Source organism: Talpa europaea (assembly GCF_964194135.1).
Source record: "Talpa europaea genome assembly, chromosome: X".
Classification (NCBI taxonomy): domain Eukaryota; kingdom Metazoa; phylum Chordata; class Mammalia; order Eulipotyphla; family Talpidae; genus Talpa; species Talpa europaea.
Window position 1 is genome coordinate 34959124 of NC_140081.1, and position 16861 is coordinate 34975984.

At 39.8% G+C, this 16861-nt stretch overlaps 1 pseudogene across 1 annotated transcript; it reads left to right on the plus strand.

Moving 5' to 3' along the window:
- Positions 1-4168: 4168 nt before the first annotated feature.
- On the plus strand, positions 4169-5641 carry LOC311186894 (S-adenosylmethionine decarboxylase proenzyme-like; annotated as a pseudogene). The gene is made up of 3 exons: positions 4169-4284; positions 4636-4965; positions 5237-5641. The product of its transcript is annotated as an S-adenosylmethionine decarboxylase proenzyme-like (transcript).
- Positions 5642-16861: the final 11220 nt, after the last annotated feature.

Consider the following 16861-nt stretch of genomic DNA (forward strand, 5'->3'; position numbering starts at 1 on the left):
AATTGAAACTAAAAAAACAATCCAAAAGATCAATGAAACCAAGAGCTGGTTCTTTGAAAAAATCAATAAAATAGACAAACCCCTAGCCAGGCTCACAAAGGAAAAAAGGGAGAAAGCACAAATAAACAGGATCATCAATGAAAGAGGAGAAATCACAACGGACACAGCAGAAATCAAAAGAATAATCAGTAACTACTATGAACAGTTATATGGAAACAAGTTTAACAATCTAGAGGAGATGGACAAATTCCTACAACTCTACAATCACCCAAAGCTAGATAAAGAAGAAATAGAACACCTAAACAGACCAATTATAATTAGCGAAATTGAAATGGTAATCAAAAACCTCCCAAAAAACAAAAGCCCAGGACCTGATGGATTTACAAATGAATTCTACCAAACATTCAGAGACGAATTAGTGCCTATCCTTCACAAACTCTTCCAAAAAATTGAGAAGGAAGGGACAATACCAAACACGTTCTATGAAGCCAACATTACACTAATACCAAAGCCGAACAAGGACAACACAAAAAAGGAAAACTACAGGCCAATCTCCCTAATGAACACTGATGCAAAAATCCTCAATAAAATTTTAGCTATCAGAATCCAACAATGTATCCATAGGATAATTCACCACGACCAAGTAGGATTCATTCCAGGGACACAAGGATGGTTCAACATCTGAAAATCAATCAACGTTATCCAGCACATCAACAAAAAGAAATATAAAAACCGTATGATAATATCAATAGATGCTGAGAAAGCTTTCAACAAATGCAACACCCATTCATGATAAAAGCCCTTGAAATTCTTGGGATACAAGGAACGTACCTCAACATCATAAAGGCCATAGATGACAAGCCAACAGCCAGTATCATTCTCAATGGTGAAAAACTGAAAGCAATTCCATTAAGGTCTGGAACAAGACAAGGATGTCCACTCTCACCACTGCTTTTCAATATAATACTGGAAGTCCTAGCCAGAGCAATAATACAAGAGAAAGACATACAAGGAATCCAAATAGGAAAAGAAGAAGTCAAACTATCACTATTTGCAGATGATATGATAATATACATAGAGAACCCCAAAAACTCCACGGTATATTTTCTTAAGTGAAGGTTTCATTTGTTATATGTCCTTAAGACAAATGCCAGAATTTAAATGATTACATCTTTAAAATAGTTTTCTCCATTTAAATGGTTGCTTTTGGAGGAAAAGAGTCTGTCATTTTCCTTACTTCATACACCATTCAGTCTCTAAATTGCCTTTTTGTATAAGAAAAATATAGAATAGTTACAACTCTATTTAGTGATAGAATAAATTATAATTCCTTGTCTGATGAGAGGAATTTACCTTCTTGAAGTAAGTACGTAGGTCGGTAGATAGATAGGTAGATAGATATAAAATTTGAGCCTGGCAAATTGTAATTTATCTTTAGATACTTTATATCCTTTTATAACCAAATTTCCAAGAGATAGAGTCCTCTTGATAAGAAATTGAACCAGGTGACCATAACAGCAAGGTAAAAAGAATGAAGAAATTGCAAATGTAGAGCTTATGGTTGAGAAACTTAGAGAAATATGGGGGGATTCACTGAAGCCTTGAGGTATCAAAATCCAAATATATTGTTGTTTTATTCTGTGTGAAAGCAAAAAAAAAAATGTGATCAAGATAAAGGAATGCTAAAGAATTCTGAAAAGAGATCTACTCCTGTGTTGAATTTGAAGGTAGAGAAGCAAGGGTAGTATTTAGGTTGAAGATCATAAGGAAACATATGCATATTATGTGATTTATATCCCTTAAGTCTTAGAACTAGCCACATCCATTTGGACTTTTTGCCTGGAGGATAGAAATGCTGAGGGACTAGTCCAAGAAATGAAATATGCACCAATGATTGTAGTCCTTTTGATGATTAGAGTTGGGGGGGAGACCAGGACACATTAGGCTAAGGGATTATGGTGTCAGTTTTGATGAGATCAACATTTAAATCAGTAGACTTTGAGTAAAGCAGATGATCCACCATAATACAGTAGGTTTCATCTAATCATATAGTAGGTCTCATCTAATTATAATCATAGACAAAAGACTAACATTCCCCCAAGAAGAACTTTTTCCAACAGACTACTTTCAGATACAAACTAAGAGATCAACTATTTCCTGCCAAACTACTTGCCAGCCTGCACAATCACATGAGCCAATTCCTTAACACACACACACACACACACACACACACACACACACACACACACTTGATTATTTTTCTCTGGGGAATTCTGGCCAATACACTATACTAGCAGCATTATTTCTCCCTGCTGAACCAAAGGCGCTGGAAGGAAGTCATTTTTTTTTTCCTGATTGAGCAGTTTGACCTGGGTCCTAGCCAAAGCAACACAAGTTAGGCCTGGTGCCTCTCCACCCCCACGCCCATATGTGCAGCATCCTCATCTGTCTTAACTGTATTTGTGGAAAAACTTTTGGTTTTTTTTTTTTTTCCCCAGTTGTTTAACTTATAGTATCATAAGTTTGCCTGGGTAGTTTTGGTTTTATTTTTTTTTACATCATTTTTCATTTTTAAACAATATTTGCTTCCCCCCACCCCCTCATGTCTAGTCCCCATAGAGTTTCCTTCACCAATGCACCTGTGCACCATCACCTCAGTCCCCTGTGCTCCTCTCTCCCTCCCTCTGATCCTTCTCCCTCCTCCTCCCCTACAGTATGTCTCTGATTTATAATTGTCTTTTTTTGCTTTGTTGTGTTTTATACTGTTATTGTTTTTTTACACTGATGTCTTATTTGGTTCCCCTATATTCCTGCTATAAGTGAAACCATGCGCTATTTTTCTCTTCCCTTCTGGCTTGTATCACTGAGCATAATTCCTTCTAGCTCCATCCACGTTGCTGCGCATGGCATGAGTTTATCTTTTTTGGTTGCTGAATAATATTCCATTGTGTACATATACCACATCTCCTTGATCCAGTCATCTATTTTTGGTCATTTGGGTTATTTCCAGGTTTTACCTATTATAAATAGTGCTGAAATAAGCATAGGTGTATAGGTGCTCTTTTGAATCAGTGTTTTTGTGTCCTTTGGGTAGATCCCTAGTAGTGGAATTGCCAGATCGTATGGTAGCTCCATTTTTAGTAGACTGAGAAACCTCCAGACAGCTTTCCACAGTGGTAGGACCAATTTGCACTCCCACCAGCAATTTTGGGGCGCTGGTTTTATTTTTTTTTAATCAAACTATCCACAGAATGCTCAACTAATTGTTATCATTAGTTCGCCCATGGATGGGCAAAGTCTGGTGGACTATTTCCGCTTCTGGACAGCAGTTTAGGTTTAAGTCTTCTAACAAAACAAGATGAAGTTGTTTTTTTAAGATTTATTTTATTTATACAAGAACAGGGGTACAGGCCAGATGCACAGGAGGGTGAGAGGATTCACCAGAGACAAAGCGGGGAAGAGAACAGGCAGACTGATGAAATACACTGCTGAGGGGAGCAGAGGGCAAGACAGGAGAGGTCTGCTCACCATGTGGTTTGCTCCGAGGCTGCGGGGATTGAACTGGCACTGTAGAGACTGCAAACAGCTTCACAGCGCTGCGCTCAACTGCCTGCACCACCAAAGAGGCCCCAAGATGAAGTTTTTACAGTTGTGTTAGCATTTATGTCCAACACCCCAGCACTCCTGCAAGTGGTCTCTAATCAGTCTCTATAGTTAGACAGATGCAGCCCCTCCCAATCAACAAGATTGGGTTGTTTCCCAGTAAACACTAGGTGTGGGGTGCGGGGGTAAACTTCAAGGATACCATTTAAGAAATGCTCTCCAGGCTTCTATAGTAAGGCTGGCGATGTTAACTTGCACTCACACGACGACTCTCTTTTACAGGAAAACAGTGGGGTGCAAGAGACTAAACTGTATCTGCCTCTTTCCAACAGATTCATTCAACTTTCGCTCGCACAGACATGCACACAAAATAAAACCGGAAAATTTTTATTAATACCTTTTATTTAAAAAAAATTAGTAAAAGTCATAATAAGGGAAAAAAAGGAACCTGAACTTTAGTAACAGTTGGAACAATCTGCAGCAGCAGTGGCAGCAGTAGAGGCGGGAAAAAGATTTAATTTAGTTGACTTTCTGTAATTGTTGGTTGTTTGCTCATCTCACGGTGATGGAAGCTGCACAGTTTTTCGAAGGGACTGAGAAGCTACTGGAGGTTTGGTTCTCCAGACAACAACCCAAAGCAAACTGAGGATCTGGGGATCTTCGCACCATCCCAAGGTCTGAGTGCGAGATACTTTTGAAGGATGTGCAGTGCTCAATCATAAGTGTGACCAAAACTGACAAGCAGGAAGTTTATCTCCTCAGTGAGAGTAGCATTTTTGTTTCCAAAAGACGTTTCATTTTGAAGACATGCGGTAGCACCCTCTTGCTGAAAGCACTGGTTCCCCTGTTGAAACTTGCTAGGGATTACAGTGGGTTTGACTCAATTCAAAGCTTCTTTTATTCTCGTAAGAATTTCATGAAGCCTTCTCACCAAAGGTACCCACACCGGAGTTTCCAGGAAGAAGTAGAATTTCTTACTGCAGTTTTCCCAAGTGGAGCACCATATTGTATGGGATGGATGAATTCTAACAGTTGGTGCTTGTATACTTTGAATTCCCCAGCAAGTCAGGTCATCACTCAGTCAGACCAAACCCTGGAGATTCTGATGAGTGAGCTTGACCCAGCACCTATGGTTCAATTCTACATGAGAGATGGTGTCACTGCAAAGGATATCACTCATGAGAGTGGAAATTGTGACCTGATACCAGGTTCTGTCATTGATGCCACAATGTTCAATTCCTTGTGGGTATTCAATAAATGGAATGAAATCGAATGGAACTTACTGGACTATTCACATCACTCCACAACCAGAATTTTCTTTTTTTTTTTAAAGATTTATTTATTTATTTATACAAGCACTGGGTACAGTTAGAAGCACGGGAGGGTGAGAGAATTAACCAGAGACAGAGTGGAGAGCAGAACAGGCAGACTGACAAAATACACTGCTGAGGGGAGTAGCGGGCGGCAGGAGAGGTCTGTGTGCCATGTGGGACCCTCGCCAGGAGGCCAGGGATGGAAACAGTGCTGCAGAGGCTGCGGGCAGCTTCGCAACGCAGCGCTCAACCGCTGCGCTACCGGGGAGGCCCCACAACCAGAACTTTCTTATGTTACCTTTGAAACAAACTTAATTCAGACCTACTATGTATGATGACTTGATCAGAAAAGTTGCGGAAATCTTCAAGCCAGGGAAATTTGTGACCACCCTGTTCATAAACCAGAGTTCCAAACGTTGTACGTGCTTTCTCTGCCCCAGAGAGAAGGTTTTGAATGTCTTGACTGCCAGAGAGCTGTGTTTAATGATTACAATGTCATTTTTACCAGTTTTGTTAAGAAGCAGCAACAACAGCAGCATTGATCAAGAAAAAGAAGTAAAGATGCAAAAGAGAACATACATAGAAGGTGGTGGCTGCTTTTTAGATAATTCCAGGGGCCATGATTTCCATAACCACCTCGTAGTTGCAGAAAGACCTAGATGCAATAACAGTGTAGTCAATTTGAATTGCGTGCATTACTCTATCAAGGAGTTAGCCATCTTGCATGAATGCTTTCTTTTGTGATTAGGTATCCTAGCTACTCTTGTAGCTGTGAAATTAAAGTGCACATAGAAAAAGCCTTTTACTGTATGAAACCTTACAACACTTGTGAAAACAATTCAATTTGATTTATGCACATGTAATATTTCTCTAGGTGTAACAGGGTGGTCCCCAGGAATGGGGAAGTTCCAGGTTTCCTGCTCCACACAAGGGAGGGTGGAGCCCCTTTCCTGGGGAACACCTGTTACATAGGTATCATCAAAAATTCCCCACAGACAAAGCTTTCATCCTCATTAGGTGTCTGCCTCAGTCTACATATCTGGGATTTATTATATTAAATCGCTGCAAGGGACCCACAGCCAGCACAGACCGGGCACGCAGGAGAGTGGCTCTCCACATTGCCATTTTAGAACAGGGACCTTTCTTCAAACAACTGCTTGAAACCAGCAGAAGGCTCCCGGTGGAGCCAGAGGTAAGCTGGGAAGTTCGCCAACTTCAGGTCCCTTCTGGCCAGAAGTCCAAGCCCAGAGGGGGAGCAGGAACCCATGGCCTGCACAGACCAGGAGCACAGGATAGTGCCTCCCCACATTGCCATTATAGAACAGGGAATTTTCTTCAATAAAGACTGCTTGAAACTGGCAGAAGTCTCCCCATGGAGCCAGAGAGAGAAGGTTCCCTATGCAGTCAGAGGTGAGCTGAAGGCCCCCACAAGCCTGGTCCTGCCTGGCAGGAAGTCAGAGCCCAGAGGGGGATCCAGAGATTTGGAACCCAGGTAGAAATCCTGCTGCCCCACCTCCAGGGAAGTCTGTGGGACTTCAAGACGCACATTTGTAATTAAACACAGAAGGAGGAGAGATTCTGTGACAGTGACCATCAACATACTCAAAGTACCACTGACTCAATAGACTTCTGGCATAACAGTATTTGACTAGTTTGGACTGTCAGTTTCCAAAACCCCTGAAAGAGCACACCAACAAGATGCCGGTCAGTACCAGCAGCACAGTGTACCAACACATACAGCATATTAGAAAACAGGCAGCAGGGAGAAGAAAAACTACATGCAACTGAGCAACTCCTCAGGAAAAAGACACGACAAAAAAAAACACAAACCACCAGCTTGCAGAACAGTGACTTGGAAGAACTTCTGAGCCTTCCAGAAAAAAATTTTAAATTGCTGTGATGAAAAAACTGAAGGAAGTCATTAAGGAAAACAACGCTCAGAAAAATGAAATTGAGTCCCTAAAGAGGGAAATAAAGGAAATGCAGGAGATCAAGGGATTAAAAGAAGAGCTAAAGAATGCTGGGAAAAGCAGTGAAAACAGAATAGAGGAAATGGAAAAACGAATAAGCACTCTCAAAGAGAGAGAAATAAAAAGAAGCAAAACAGAAAAGGAAAGAGAAGTACGAATGAAAAAGACTGACGAAAGACTTTGGGAACTATCTGACTCCATGAGGAAAGGAAATACAAGAGTTATAAGAAACCCAGAAGGAGAGGAGAGAGATATAGGAACAGAGAAAATATTCAAGGAAATAATTGAAGAAAACTTCCCAAACATGAAGAAGGAGCTGAAAATAGACATACAAGAAGCAAGAAGAACACCAAACTTCCATGATGAAAGGAAAAATACAGCAAGACACATAATAGTAAAGCTCCCAAGAATCCAAGACAAGAAAAAAGAAATGAAGCTGACAAGAGGGAAGAAACAGATAACATACAAAGGAAAACCAATCAGACTGACATCAGACTTCTCCAAAGAAATACTATGGGCAAGGAGAGAGTGGAGGGACGTAGTCAACAGACTGCAAGACAATAAATGCCAACCAAGAATACTCTATCCTGCAAAGCTTTCCTTCCTCTGTGAAAAAAGAATAAGGACCTTTCCAGACAAACAGTAACTCTGAAATTTCATTATGACTAAACTACCACTCCAAAAAATACTACAAGGAGTCCTAAAGCCAGAACCTCAGAGGGACGAATAACAATGGAAGAAAGCCAAAAAAAAAGTTATTAAAAGAATAAATAAATAAAATCAAAGAAAAAACACAATGGCAAATACAGAAGCTAACATATCAATATTAACTCTAAATGTAAATGGACTAAACTCTTCAATCAAAAGACACAGAGTCGCAGGCTGGATTAAGAAACAAAACCCAAACTTTTGCTGTCTCCAGGAAACACATTTAACTACAAAAAATAAAAATAGACTCAAAGTTAAAGGATGGAAAACAATCCTACAAGCAAATGGACCAAAAAAGAAAGCAGGAACAGCTATACTTATATCAATAAAACAGATTTCAAACTCAAAAAGGTAAAAAGAGACCCAACGGTCACTACATTATGATCAAGGAGACAATACTTCAAGAGGAAATAACACTCATTAATATATACTCACCAAATGAAGGAGCAACAAAATATATCAGACAACTATAATCATCTTTGAAAAGAGGCATCAGAGAAAACACATACATAGTGGGAGACTTCAACACACCACTATCAACAATGGATAGATCAACAAGACAAAAAATAAGTAAAGACACTAAAGCTCTAAATAAGGATTTAGAGCGCTGGGGCTTCACAGACATGTATAGAATAATAAAACCCCAAACATCTGAACACACATTTTTCTCAAGCGCACATGGTTCATTCTCCAAGATCGATCACATACTGGGACACAAGACTTACATCAACAGATACACCAAGATTGAAATCATACCAACCATCTTCTCCGACCATGAAGGCATCAAACTAGAAATAAACCATAAAAAGAAGGCAAGGAACTCTTCTACCTCATGGAGATTGAAACCCACACTACTGGAAGACCACTGGACTAATGAGGTCAAAGAAGTAATTAAAAAGTTATTTGAGTTGAATGACAAGGAGGACACCAATTTCCTAAATGTATAGGATATAGCAAAAGCAGTAAAAGAGGAAAATATATAGCAATAGAGGCTCACATCAAGAAACAAGAAAGAACTCAAAGAAACAACCTAATCTCGAAGCTCAAAGAACTAGAAAAAGAACAACAAAAAAACCCCAAAACCAGTAGAAGAAAAGAAATAATAAAAACAAAAGCAGAAATAAATGAAATTGAAATTAAAAAAACAATCCAAAAGATCAATGAAACCAAAAGCTGGTTTTTGAAAAAACAATTAAAATAGACAAATCCCTAGCCAGGCTCAAAAGGAAAAACAGGTGAAAGCACAAATAAACAGGATCACAAATGAAAGAGGAGAAATCACAACAGACACAGTGAAATCAAAAGAATAATCAGAAACTACTATGAGCAGTTACATGGAAACAAGTTCAACAATCTAGAAGAGATGGACAAATTCCTACAACTCTACAATCACCCAAAGTTAGATAAAGAAGAGATAGACACCTAAACAGGCCAATTATAAGCAGCGAAACTGAAATGGTAATCAAAAACCTCCCCCAAAACAAAAGCCCAGGACCTGATGGATTTACAAATGAATCTACCAAACATTGAGAGACGAATTAGTGCCTGTCCTTCACAAACTCTTCCAAAAAATTGAGAAGGAAGGGATAATACCAAACACGTTCTATGAAGCCAACATTACACAAATACCAAAACCGAACCAGAACAACACAAAAAAAGAAAATTACAGGCCAATCTCTCTAATGAACATTGATGCAAAAATCCTCAATAAAATTCAGCTATCAGAATCCAACAATGTATCCATAAGATAATTCACCACGACCAAGTAGGATTCATTCCAGGGACACAAGGATGTTTCAACATCCAAAAACCAATCAACGTCATACAACACATCAACAAAAAGAAATATAAAAACCATATGATAATATGAATAGATGCTGAGAAAGCTCTCGACAAAGTACAACAACCATTCATGATGAAAACCCTTGAAATTCTTGGGATACAAGAAACAGACCTCAACATCATAAAGGCCATATATGACAAGCCAACAGCCAGTATCACTCTCAAAGGTGAAAAGCTGAAAAGCATTTCCATTAAGATCTGGAACAAGACAAGGATGTCCACTCTCACCACTGCTTTTCAATATAATACTGGAAGTCCTAGCCAGAGCAATAAGACAAGAGAAAGACATACAAGGAATACAAATAGGAAAAGAGGAAGTCAAACTATCACTATTTGCAGATGACATGATAATATATATAGAGAACCCCAAAAACTCCACAGAAAAACTAATTAAACAATCAATCAGTTTAGTAAAGTGGCAGGATACAAAATCAACACGCAAATGTCAGTAGCCTTCCTGTACACAAACAATAAATCTGAACAAGAAGAAATAAAAAAAAAATCCCTTTTATTATCAAAACAAAAAAATCAAAAACTTGGAAATAAATCTAACAAAAGAGGTAAAGGATCTATACAAAGAAAACTATAAAACACTGTTAAAAGAAATAGAAGAAGACACAAAGAAATGGAAAGACATCCCCTGCTCATGGATTGGAAGAATAAACATTATTAATATGGCCATCCTACCAAAAGCAATATACAGATTCAATGCTATTCCAATCAAAATTTCAATGTCATTCTTCAAAGAAATAGAACAATTATTGATGAAATTCATATGGCAGCACCAAAAACCCTGAATAGCCAAAGCTCTCCTGAAAGAAAAAAAAGAAGGGAATGGAGGCATCACACTCCCAGACTTCAAACTATACTACAAAGCCATAATCATCAAAACTGCATGGTATTGGAACAAGAGCAGACACACAGACCAATGGAATCGAATAGAAAATCTAGAAATTCACCCACAGATTTATGGTCAAGTAATCTTTGACAAAGGAGCAAAGAATATGCACTGGAGCAAAGAAAGTTTTTTCAATAAATGGTGCTGGGAAAACTGGGTTGCTACATGCAAAGGAATGAAGCTTGACTACTACCTCACACCATGCACAAAAACCAACTCAAAATGGATTAAAGAACTAGACATAAGACATGAAACCATAAAATATATAGAAGAAAATATTGGTGAAACACTACATGACATGCACATCAAAGACATCTTTACCGACACATCACCCAAAGCAGTGATAGTGAAGGCAAAGATCAACAGCTAGGACTACATCAAATTACAGAGCTTCTGCACAACAAAAGAGACAATAACCAAAACAAAGAGAAACCCCACCGACTGGGAGAACATTTTTGCCCACAACACTAATGATAAAGGACTGATCACAAAAATCTACAAAGAGCTGATGAGATGCAACAAAAACAAAAGAAAATAATCCAGTCAAAAAATGGGCAGAAGAACTAAAATAAACTGCTCCAAAGAGGAAATGCAAATGGCTAACAGGCAAATGAAAAAATGTTCAGCATCACTTTTAATCAGGGAAATGCAAATCAAAAGTACCATGAGATACCATCTTACACCAGTGAGAATGGCATATAATGAAAAAACTAGCAACAACAAATGTTGGCAAGGTTGTGGAGAAAAAGGAACTCTCCTGCACTGCTGGTGGGAGTGCAAACTGGTCCAACCACTATGAAGAGCTGTGTGGAGATTTCTTGACCTACTAAACATAGAGCTTCCATATGATCCAGCAATTCCACTCCTAGGTATTTACCCAAAGGACACAGAAACATTAATTCCAACGGGCACCTGCATCCTTATGTTTATAGCAGCACTATTTACAATAGCTAAGCTATGGAAACAACCCAAATGCCCAAAAATAGATGACTGGATCAAGAAGATGTGGTACATACACACAATGGAATACTACTCAGCATTCAAAAAAGATAAACACATGCAGTTTGCAGCAACATGGATGGAGCTAGAAGGGATCATGCTCAGCAAAATAAGTCAGAAAGAAAAAGAAAAATTCCTGATGGTCTCACTCGCAGGAATTTAGAAAACCTAAATAAGGGACCAGGAAAAAGACTAATCAATACAAAGTAAAAATCAAATTCAAGCTACTATAAGCCAGAAACACACTATGGGGGGGGTGGCGGGAGGGGAGAGGAAAGGAAAGACTAGAGTCAAAATAAGGGGGGGTGGAGTTGTATGGGGAATATAACCAAAATGAAAATGCATACATTGTGCAAATATGAAAAAAGATATAAGAATTATATAAAATAAAATATTTAAATAAAAAATTAAAATAAATCGCTGCAAGGATTTTATATCGTTACCTCCTCTTTCTAGAACATAGGCTCTACTAATGTCATTGAAACCAGTTTCTACTTCATACAGATGTTGTTGTTGTTGTTTTTGCAACTTCAATTAAAGCTTTCCTTCCACACACACAAAAATAAAATCTTCTCCTTTATCTAGGACTTTACCTTATGCAAAGGGGGTGTCAGGTCTATCAAGGTTAACTAAATCCTCATTGATAGCAACCTCTGGATCCCTGTCAAAGCAGGTTCTGGCATCTCCTGTCTCACTAAAACCTTGCCATTTAGTTAATGGGAAATCTTAGATTTTTCCAAGTAATTGGGGTAAATAACAACTGTCTAAGGTTACTGTGACTTTTCATCTGTTTTGAGGTTTTTAAGACATTTGGTGGGGGGGACTAGAAGCAAAGAGAGTGTGATTAAAAATCAGCAAAGTAAAGGTTTTTTAAATTTTATACCCAAGAGTGAAGCTATCAATAAAAAGATTGATGGAATTTGCTACATAAAATTATCCATACATTGGAAAGTCACAGATATAATTAAAAGGCAAAGTCCAAGGAAAGTTTTTGCAATGTATGTGACAGAATGTGGGTCAATATCTTCACAGATAACTGTTAAAATCAATAATTATTTTTGACCTTAAAAAGTGCTTCTACTGGAAGGCGGAGCAACATGGCGGCGAGGAGACGCTGCGAGTAAGATCTCCCATTAAAAAAAGTTAATAGGGAGGAAAAGCGGCAGGTCAGAGTGAGAACTGGGACATGGAAGATAAACGGACGACTCCAGCAAACTGCCCAAAGAAGAAAGTTGCCATAAAAGAGGACAAGAAGGGAGGGAAGCGCAGAACCCTGCTCCCCTCCCCCGCCCACAGAGGCGGCACTCTCCGACCGGCAGAGAGGAGGGAAACAACAAACCAAAACGGCCAACAAGAAAAACGGACGCAGCAAGTGGGACTGTGAGTGGAAAGGAACTATTTCAGCCACCACACCCCGTGAACGGGAACTGTGGAGAACCCTGCAGGATCCGCCGCGGAGGTGAGCTCCAGGCGCCATTAAAGAGAGCCCCGCCCCCCAGGAGGAGACCAGCACCAGCACACAGCCCCGGCCGCCCAGTAAGCTTGCGCAGAAAGCGGCGCGCTGATCCAGATCGGATCTCAGCTGCCCAGGTCCCCGCGCCTGCGACCTAGGCTTGCGGGGAGACTCGCGGAGGCCCTCCCTGAGTGAGCAGGAACAAGGCGCCCAGGCAGGGGAGCGGGATTCAAAAGGCGCCATTCCCGCGCCACTGATCTGGGCTACAGCCCGCGTCCTGGAACTGAGGGCTTTGGAACTGAGACCCGGGGCACGAAATTAGGGGCGTGGGTTCCCCACGACGGTGGGGCACAAGGCAGACACAGCACCCCAAAGCCGTTGAGGTGTACCCTACCATCCCCGCTCTGCTCCCTGTCCCACGGGGTGGAAAATCAGCTCCCCAAGGGCTCTAGGAGAGATCTCTGGCGCCACCTAGCGACTTGAAGCCAGCAGAGGCTCCTGAAGGAGCTAGTGGCCAGCTGGGGAGTTAGCCCACGCCGGGCCCCTTCCGAACAAGTAGTCTGAGCCCACAGGGAGAGCGAGCACCCACAGCCGGGGCAGACCAGGCGCGCAGAAGAGTGTGCCTGAGACCAGACGCGCAGGGAGTGTGTCCCACATCACCATTTTAGAACAGGGACATTTCTTCAGTAAAGACTACCTGCAGAAGCCAGAGGAGCCAGAGGTGAGCGGGGAAAGTTCGCCCACGCCAGACCCCCTCTGGCCTGCAGTCCAAGCCCAGAGGGGGAGCAGGAACCCACCATCGGGGAAGACCAGGCGCACAGGGGAGTGTGTCCCCACATCGGCATTTTAGAACAGGGACCTTTCTCCAGTAAAGACTGCTTGAAACTGATAGATGACTCCTGGAGGAACCAGAGGGGAGCAGAGAAGCCTACCCAAGATGCCGGCCAGTCCCAACAACACAGTGTCCCAACGCATACGGCAAATTAGAAAACAGACAGTAGGGAGGAGAAGAACCACACGCAACCTAGCAACTCTCCAGAGAAAAAGCACACCACAAAAAGAAAACCAGCCCCCAGATTGCAACGACAATAACTTGGAAGAATTTCTGAGCCTTCCAGAAAGAGAATTTAAAATTGCCGTGATTAAAAAACTGACAGAAGTCATAAAGGAAAACAATGATAAGGGAAAAATAATCAACGATCAGAAGAATGCAATTGAGTCCCTAGAGAGGGAAAACAATGGTCAGAAGAAAGAAATTGAGTCCCTAAAGAGGGAAGTAAAAGAAATGCAGGAGATCAAAAAATTAATGGAAGAACTAAAGAATTCTGGGAAAAGCAATGAAAGCAGAATAGATGAAATGGAAGAACGAATAAGTAATCTTGAAGACACAGAAATAAAAAGAACCAAAACAGAAAAGGAAAGAGAAGTACGAAGGAAAAAGAACGAGGAAAGACTTCGGGAACTATCTGACTCCATGAGGAAAGGAAATATAAGAGTTATAGGAATACCAGAAGGAGAGGAGAGAGATGTAGGAACAGAGAAAATATTCAAAGAGATAATTGAAGAGAACTTCCCAAATGTGAAGAAGGAGCTGAAAATTGATACACAAGAAGCAAGAAGAACACCAAACTTCCACGACGAAAGGAAAAATACAGCAAGACACATAATAGTAAAGCTCCCAAGAATCCAGAACAAGGAAAAAATAATGAAGCTGGCAAGAGGGAAGAAACAGATAACATTCAAAGGAAAACCAATCAGGCTGACATCAGACTTCTCCGAAGAAACACTACGGGCAAGGAGAGAGTGGAGGGACATAGTCAACAGACTCCAAGAAAACAGATGCCAACCAAGAATACTCTATCCCGCAAAGCTCTCCTTCCTCTTTGAAGAAAGAATATGGACCTTCCCAGACAAACAGAAACTCCGGAATTTCATTGCAACTAAACCCCCACTCCAAAAAATACTACAAGGAGTCCTAAAGCCAGAACCTCAGAGGGATGAATAACAATGAAAGAAGGCCAAAAAAAAAAAAGTTATTACAAGAATTACAAGAATAAATAAATAAAATCAAAGGAAAGACAAACACAATGGCAAATACAGATGCTAACATATCAATATTAACTCTAAATGTAAATGGACTAAACTCTTCAATAAAAAGACACAGAGTTGCAGCCCGGATTAAGAAACAAAACCCAACCTTTTTGCTGTCTCCAGGAAACACATTTAGCTACAAAAGATAAAAATAGGCTCAAAGTTAAAGGATGGAAAACAATCCTACAAGCAAATGGACCAAAAAAGAAAGCAGGAACAGCTATACTTGTATCAGATAAAACAGATTTCAAACTCAAAAAGATAAAAAGAGACCCCAATGGTCACTACATTATGATCAAGGGGACAATACTTCAAGAAGAAATAACACTCATTTACATATACTCACCAAACGAAGGAGCACCAAAATATATCAGACAACTGTTGTCCTCTCTGAAAACAGACATCAGAGAAAACACATACGTAGTGGGAAACTTCAACACACCACTATCAACAATGGATAGATCAACAAGACAAAAAATAAGTAAAGAAACCAAAGCTCTAAATAAGGACCTAGAGCAATTGGGCTTAACAGACATCTATAGAACACTAAACCCAAAAAAAACGGAGTACACATTTTTCTCAAGCGCACACGGATCATTCTCCAGGATCGATCACATACTGGGGCACAAGACAAACATCAACAGATACACCAAGATTGAAATCATATCAACCATCTTTTCTGACCATGAAGGCATCAAACTAGAAATAAACCATAAAAAGAAGGCAAGGAACTTTCCTACCTCATGGAGATTAAAAACCACACTACTGGAAGACCATTGGACTAATGAGGAGATCAAAGAAGAAATTAAAAAATTTTTTGAATTGAACGACAAGGAGGACACCACTATCCTAAATGTATGGGATGCAGCAAAAGCAGTAATAAGAGGAAAATATATAACAATAGAAGCTCACATCAAGAAACAAGAAAGAACGCAAAGAAACAACCTAATCTCGAAGCTCAAAGATCTAGAAAAAGAACAACAAAAAAACCCCAAAACCAGCAGAAGAAAAGAAATAATAAAAACCAAAGCAGAAATAAATGAAATTGAAACTAAAAAAACAATCCAAAAGATCAATGAAACCAAGAGCTGGTTCTTTGAAAAAATCAATAAAATAGACAAACCCCTAGCCAGGCTCACAAAGGAAAAAAGGGAGAAAGCACAAATAAACAGGATCATCAATGAAAGAGGAGAAATCACAACGGACACAGCAGAAATCAAAAGAATAATCAGTAACTACTATGAACAGTTATATGGAAACAAGTTTAACAATCTAGAGGAGATGGACAAATTCCTACAACTCTACAATCACCCAAAGCTAGATAAAGAAGAAATAGAACACCTAAACAGACCAATTATAATTAGCGAAATTGAAATGGTAATCAAAAACCTCCCCAAAAACAAATGCCCAGGACCTGATGGATTTACAAATGAATTCTACCAAACATTCAGAGACGAATTAGTGCCTATCCTTCACAAACTCTTCCAAAAAATTGAGAAGGAAGGGACAATACCAAACACGTTTTATGAAGCCAACATTACACTAATACCAAAACCGAATAAGGACAACACAAAAAAGGAAAACTACAGGCCAATCTCCTTAATGAACACTGATGCAAAAATCCTCAATAAAATTTTAGCTATCAGAATCCAACAATGTATCCATAAGATAATTCACCACGACCAAGTAGGATTCATTCCAGGGACACAAGGATGGTTTAACATCCGAAAATCAATCAACGTTATCCAACACATCAACAAAAAGAAATATAAAAACCATATGATAATATCAATAGATGCTGAGAAAGCTTTCAACAAAGTGCAACACCCATTCATGATAAAAGCCCTTGAAATTCTTGGGATACAAGGAACATACCTCAACATCATAAAGGCCATCTATGACAAGCCAACAGCCAGTATCATTCTCAATGGTGAAAAGCTGAAAGCAATTCCATTAAGATCTGGAACAAGACAAGGATGTCCAC